The sequence below is a fragment of the Diceros bicornis genome, chromosome X (genome assembly GCF_020826845.1).
Source record: "Diceros bicornis minor isolate mBicDic1 chromosome X, mDicBic1.mat.cur, whole genome shotgun sequence".
NCBI lineage: Eukaryota > Metazoa > Chordata > Mammalia > Perissodactyla > Rhinocerotidae > Diceros > Diceros bicornis.
Genome location: NC_080781.1, coordinates 13230588 through 13237578, shown reverse-complemented (window position 1 = coordinate 13237578; position 6991 = coordinate 13230588). Strand labels below are relative to the sequence as shown.

Below are 6991 nucleotides of genomic sequence, written 5' to 3'. Positions count from 1 at the left end.
GCCTATTTTAACTGGCTAAATTTAGGGAGATGCCTAATTCCTAAAATGATAGGATTAAGCAAATAAATAACTTAATGGATAAAAATACATCTTATTTTTGTAAAGGTTAGCTTTTTATTTATTAATAAATTGGGTTCCACTTACAATGTCATTATAGGTCATTACAATGCTAATCTTTGTTTAAGAAATTAAAATAACCACAGTTTATTTTGTGAGATTATGCTGTTAGGGTTGTGTATCAGTTACCTATTGTCACACTAATGCTGCATAACAAACTACCTCAAATCCCAGTGAAGTACAATAACAAATATTTATTTCTTACTCATGCATCCTGGGGTCAGCTAGAGATTGGCTGATCTTGGCTGGGCTTGGTTCCAGGCTGTGGATTCAGTTCATCTCTGCTCCACACATCTCTCATCCTCTTTAGGCCAGCAGCTTACTCAAGGCATACTCTTTTCATGGCTACAGCAGAAGTGCTAAAGAGTGTAGAACAGAAACACATGATTTCTCTTAAGGCCTAGACACGGAACTAGCACACTATCACTTTTTCCCACATCCCATTGGCTAAAGCAAGTCATATGGCCAAGCCTAACATCAATGGGGAAGGGAAATATACTCTTCCCCTGGAGTTTTGGGAGGGTGGAGTGGGAAGGAATGAATATATGCTGAACGATAGTCTAATCTACAAGTTGTTTTTTCCCTTTTTTTGTCTGCTTCTATACATTTATCATTCTTATACTACTGTAGACAAATAGAAACTTATGTGTCACAATTTGCAAACATGACATGTTTCACCATTTACAAAGTTGATTAAACATATTATAAGGCTTCCTTTTCTATCACTTTTCTGACAGGTACAATATTTTGTTCCTTTGGTTCATCAGGCAATCATATTAAAACACTGTGGGGGGTGGTGAGGCTTATACCATGGAGGCGATATCAATTGGGAATGCATTCAACAGTAAATAACATGAAACTTAACTTACAGTTGCTGAAACAAATAGTTTATTTTCCCATGTGACAAGCAGTTCAAAGACAGGTAATTGTGGGCAGATTATATCATCAAAGACCCCGCTGTTTATCTGTTTCTGCTCCATGATTGTTAGTGCATGGGCTTTTGTCTTTGTGGTTGTAAGATGGTTGGTGCAGTTCCATATGTCAAGTCTACATTCCAGGCAGGAAGAAAGGACAAAGGACCACAGCAGCTGACAGTCTCCTCTTGTGTTCAGAAAGTAAAACTTTCCCAGAACCACCCTCAGTATAGGTCCACTTATATCTCATTAGAAAATAAGGTTTCAAGCTTTATAGCCTTTGTGACAAAAGAAGGCAAGGGTGAAAGCTGTTGGAAAGGGGGGTTGAGACAATCTACAGTGTCTACCACAAGGGGACACATGCGATCCCCATACCCAACAACCCATACCTCTAAGCAATCCCTACCTTCAGGTGTCCACTTATAACAACTACAAAATACACATCCCATGGGTACCCCCTGACTAAACAATAACCTTGTTCCTGGGCCTCTGTTCCACGTAGGAATTTGCCCGAGTTTTTCATCAGGCCACATAGAAATTCATCCTGAGTTTTCTGGATTGATTTAGAAGTTTTGATATTTTCAAGCAATGCTATAACTTTTATTGATTTGAAAAATACCAGGCAAAGCTATTATTTTAAGGTTATGTCCTTAGGCAAGTTACTTAACTACTCTGGGCTTATTGAAAAAAAAAATTATCTTGCACGGTTGCTGTGAAGATAATAAATCACGTCTGGGAGTGACGTCAGCATCATGGTGGAGTGAGTTGTTCCCTTTGTCTCTCCCCTCTAAGTTACAACCAAATGGACATTCATTAACCAGCAGAGGATTCCTTGCATAGCACAACAGGATGTCTGAGAGATCCATGCAGCTGTGCATCTGAAGATGGGTGGACTGGATCCCTGGGAGGCAGTGGAACTAGGTGAGTGCATGCCTTCCCCTCCCCAGTGGCAGTGAGCCAGGTCGTGGATCCTCACAGAGTGTCTGGAGTGACTGTAAGAGGAGGTGGGGGCAGCCTGGCCTGCCCCAACACTTTCAGAGTTGTAGCTCAGCCTGTGGGAGTGGCGACCATGCTGCAGCAGCCCCACCGGTGGGAATGCTCTACATCAAGTGGTGGCACCTCAGCCGCCATGAAGGCGCCCTCCTGCCAAGTGCAGCACAGGCAAGAAGGCACCCCACCCACTCAGAAGACACCCCACCCACAGAGCACAGCAGCCCACGGGACACACTGAGAGGCAGCTCAGCCCCCACATAGGTACCCCTTTCGCCTAGCACAGCAGCTCGGCTGGTCCCCTGCCAAGCATAGAGAGTGACCTATCCACTGAGCACAAAGGCCCCACCTATGATGTGCGACCCACCTGCCCAGCGTAGAGGCCAAGCCCACGTGAGCACAACCTGCAGAGTGGCTGTGGCCAGCCCACGCAAATGCAGAGCAACCCTACCCACACAGCTTCCAACAGATGAGGCAGGATCAGAAAACACAGCTCCTGCTCCCCCCCAGCAGTGGGAGGTGAAATCTGCAACCTGATACTACCACAAATGTGCCAGCAAAGGATCAATTCATCAAACACCACGAATAACTACCACAATACTTCAGAGCAGAAGGAAAATGACAAGTCTCCAGAAACCAATCTTGAAGTCACAGAAATTTACAATCCAAATGACAGAGAATTCAAAACAGTTGTTGTGAAGAAACTCAATGAGTTACAAGAAAACTCAGAAAGACAGTTCAATGAGCTCAGGCATAAAATTAATGGCAGAAGGAATACGTCACCAAAGAGATTGAAACTCTAAAAAACAAACAAACAAACAAACAGGAATTCTGGATATGAGGAATGCAATTAATGAGATAAAAAATAATCTAGAAACCTAAAGAGCTTCTACAAGACAAATGAAACCAGAATCAAGATGAACAGACAACCCACCAGCTGGGAGAGAATATTTGCAAAACATATATCTTACAAGGGGTTGATCTCCATAATATATAAAGAACTCACACAACTGAACAACATAAAAACAAACAACCCGATCAAAAAATGGGCAGAGGAAATGAACAGACACTTCTCCAAGGAAGATATACAGATGGCCAATAGGCACATGAAAAGATGCTCAACATCACTAATCATCAGGGAAATCCAAATCAAAACAACACTAAGATACCACCTCACGCCCGTTAGAATGGCTATAATCACCAAGACAAAAAACAACAAATGTTGGAGAGGATGTGGAGAAACAGGAACCCTCATACACAGCTGGTGGGAATGCAAATTGGTGCAGCCTCTATGGAAAACGGTATGGAGATTCCTCAAAGAATTAAAAATAGAGATGCCCTATGATCCAGCCATCCCACTACTGGGAATCTATCCAACGCACCTGAAATCAACAATCCAAAGAGGCTTATGCACCCCTATGTTCATTGCAGCATTATTCACCATAGCCAAGAAGTGGAAGCAACCTAAGTGTCCCTCGACTGACGATTGGATTAAGAAAATGTGGTATATATATACAATGGAATACTACTCAGCCATAAAAAAAGACAAAATCGTCCCATTTGCAACAACATGGATGGGCCTGGAGCGTATTATGTTAAGTGAAATAAGCCAGAAAGAGAAAGACAAACACTGTATGATCTCACTCATATGTGGAATATAAACCAACACATGGACAGAGAAAACTGGACTGTGGTTACCCGGGAAGTGGGGGTGGGGGGTGGGCACAAGGGGTGAAGGGAGTCATATATGGGGTGATGGACAAACAAAAATGTACAACCCAAAATTTCACAATGTTAGAAACCATTAAAATATCAATAAAAATCAAAAAAAAAAAAAAATGGGCAGAGGAAATGAACAGACACTTCTCCAAAGAAGATATACAGATGGCCAATAGGCACATGAAAAGATGTTCAACATCACTAATCATCAGGGAAATGCAAATCAAAACAACACTAAGATATCACCTCACGCCCGTTAGAATGGCTATAATTACCAAGACAAAAAAAAAACAAATGTTGGAGAAGATGTGGAGAAAGAGGAACCCTCATACACAGCTGGTGGGAATGCAAACTGGTGCAGCCTCTATGGAAAACGATATGGAGATTCCTCAAAAAATTAAAAATAGAGATGCCCTATGATCCAGCCATCCCACTACTGGGAATCTATCCAATGAACCTGAAATCAACAATCCAAAGAGGTTTATGCACGCCTATGTTCATTGCAGCATTATTCACTATAGCCAAGAAGTGGAAGCAACCTAAATGTCCCTCGACTGATGATTGGATCAAGAAGATGTGGTATATATATACAATGGAATACTACTCAGCCATAAAAAAAGACAAAATCGTCCCATTTGCAACAACATGGATGGGCCTGGAGGGTATTATGTTAAGTGAAGTAAGCCAGAAAGAGAAAGACAAACACTGTATGATCTCACTCATATGTGGAATATAAACCAACATATGGACAGAGAAAACTGTATTGTGGTTACCAGGGGCAATGGGGGTGGGGGGTGGGCACAAGGGGTGAAGGGAGACATATATATGGTGATGGACAAACAAAAATGTACAACCCAAAATTTCACAATGTTAAAAACTATTAAAACATCATTAAAAAAATAATAATAATCTAGAAAACATAAAATATAGAGCTGATGTTATTGATAACAGATTTAGTAAATCAGAGGACAGAAATATAGAAATGCTTTAGGTAGAGGAGGAGAGAGAACTAATATTTTTGAAAAATGAAGAAATTCTTTGAGAAATATCTGACTCAATTAGGAAAAGCAATATAAAGTATTCCAGAGGGTGAAGAGAGGGAGAAAGGAGAGAGAGCTTGTTCAAAGAAATAATAGCCGAGAACTTCCCAAACCTGGGGAAAGAACTGTACTTACAAGTACACGAAGTCAACAGAACTCCTAATTACATCAATGCAAAAAGACTTTCTCCAAGGCATATAATATTAAAACTGGCAAAAGTCAATGACACAGAAAAACTATTAAGGGCAGCAAGGCAGAAGAAAATAACCTACAAAGGAACCTCTATCAGGTTTTCAGTGGATTTCTCAGCAGAAACCTTACAGGCTAGGAGAGAGTGGGATGATATATTCAAAATACTGAAAGACAAAAACTTTCAGCCAAGAATACTCTATCCAGTGAAACTATCCTTCAGATATGATAGAGAAATAAAAGCTTTCCCAGATAAACAAAAGCTGAGGGAGTTCATCGCCACTAGACCCCCCTTACAAGAAATGATGAAGGAAGCCCTCCCACCTTTAACAAAAAGGCAAAGGTTTACAAAGCTTTGAGCAAGGAGATAAATAGACAGACAAAATCAGAAAATTGCAGCTTTCTGTTGGAACAGGTTAGCAAACACTTAATTATAACATAAAAGATAAAGGGAAGCAAAGCACCAAAAATAATTATAAACACTTCAATTTAGTCACAAACTCACAACACATAAAAGAATAATTTGTGACAATAATCACTCAGAAGAGGGAGAGGAAAGGGATGGAACCTGCTTAGGCTAATGAGGTAAGAGGGTATCAGAAAATGGACTATCTCATCTATGAGATCTTTTATACAAACCTCATGGTAACGTCTAAACAAAAAACCAAAGCAGAGCCACAAATCATAAATAAAGAGAAAACTGAGAAAATCATCACAGGAAACCACCAAACTGAAATGGCAGTCAGAAATACAAGGGAAAAGAAACAATGGAAATATAGAACACCCAGAAAACAAGAGATAAAATGGCAGTATTAGGCCCTCATATATCAATAATCACTCTAAATGTAAATGGATTGAATTCTCCAATCAAAAGACACAGAGTAGCTAGATGGATTAAAAAACAAGATGCAACAATATGCTGCCTTCTGGAAACACATCTCAGCTCTAAAGACAAACATAGGCTCAGAGTGAAGGGATGGAAGACGATACTCCAAGCAAATGGCAAGCAAAAGAAAGCAGGTGTTGCCATACTTATATCAGACACAGCAGACTTCAAGATAAAAAAAGACAATGACAGACAAAGAGGGGCAGTATATAATGATAAAAGAGGCATTCCACCAAGAGGAAATAACACTTATGAATATATATGCACCTAACACAGGAGTACCAAAGTATATAAAGCAACTACTAACAGACCTAAAGGGAGAAATTGACAGTAACACAATAATAGTAGGGGACCTCAACACCCCACTTACATCAATGGATAGATCATCTAGACAGAAAGTCAACAAGGAAACAGTGGCCTTAAATGAAACACTAGACCAAATGGACTTTATAGATATATATAGAACATTCTATCCAAAAACAGCAGAATACACATTCTTCTCAAGTGCACAAGGAACATTCTCAAAGATAGACCATGTGTTGGGAAACAAGGCAAGCCTCAATAAATTTAAGAAGATTGAAATCACATCAAGCATCTTTTCTGACAACAATGCTATGAAACTGGAAAACAACTACAAGAAAAAAGCTGGGAAAGGCACAAATATGTGGAGATTAAACAACATGCTACTGAACAACCATTGAATCAATGAAGAAATCAAAGGAGAAATAAAAAAGTACCAGGAGACAAATGAAAATGAAAACACAACATACCACCTCTTATGGGATGCAGCAATAGTGGTACTAAGAGGGAAATTTATAGCAATACAGGCCTACCTCAACAAACAAGAAAGATCTCAAATGAATAATCTTAAACTACACCCAACAGAACTAGAAAAAGAAGAACAAACAAAGCCCAAGTCAGCAGAAGGAGGGAAATAATAAAAATTAGAGCAGAAATAAATGAAATAGAGACTAAAAAAAAAAAAAAAAAAGAAAGGATCAATGAAACTAAGAGCTGGTTCTTTGAGAAGATAAGCAAAATTGACAAACCCTTAGCCAGACTCACTAAGAAAAGAAGAGTGAAGGCATAAATAAATAAAATTAAAAATGAAAGAGGAGAAAATACAACAGATACCA

The 6991-nt window shown here is 39.6% G+C and overlaps 1 long non-coding RNA gene across 1 annotated transcript in view; it reads right to left on the bottom strand.

The window, feature by feature from the left end:
- Positions 1-328: 328 nt before the first annotated feature.
- Positions 329-6991, bottom strand: part of LOC131400766 (uncharacterized) — a 126812-nt gene continuing 120149 nt past the window's right edge. The window contains exon 3 of the long non-coding RNA XR_009217440.1: positions 329-476. This is a non-coding gene — a long non-coding RNA (uncharacterized LOC131400766). The remainder of the gene's footprint in view (positions 477-6991) is intronic.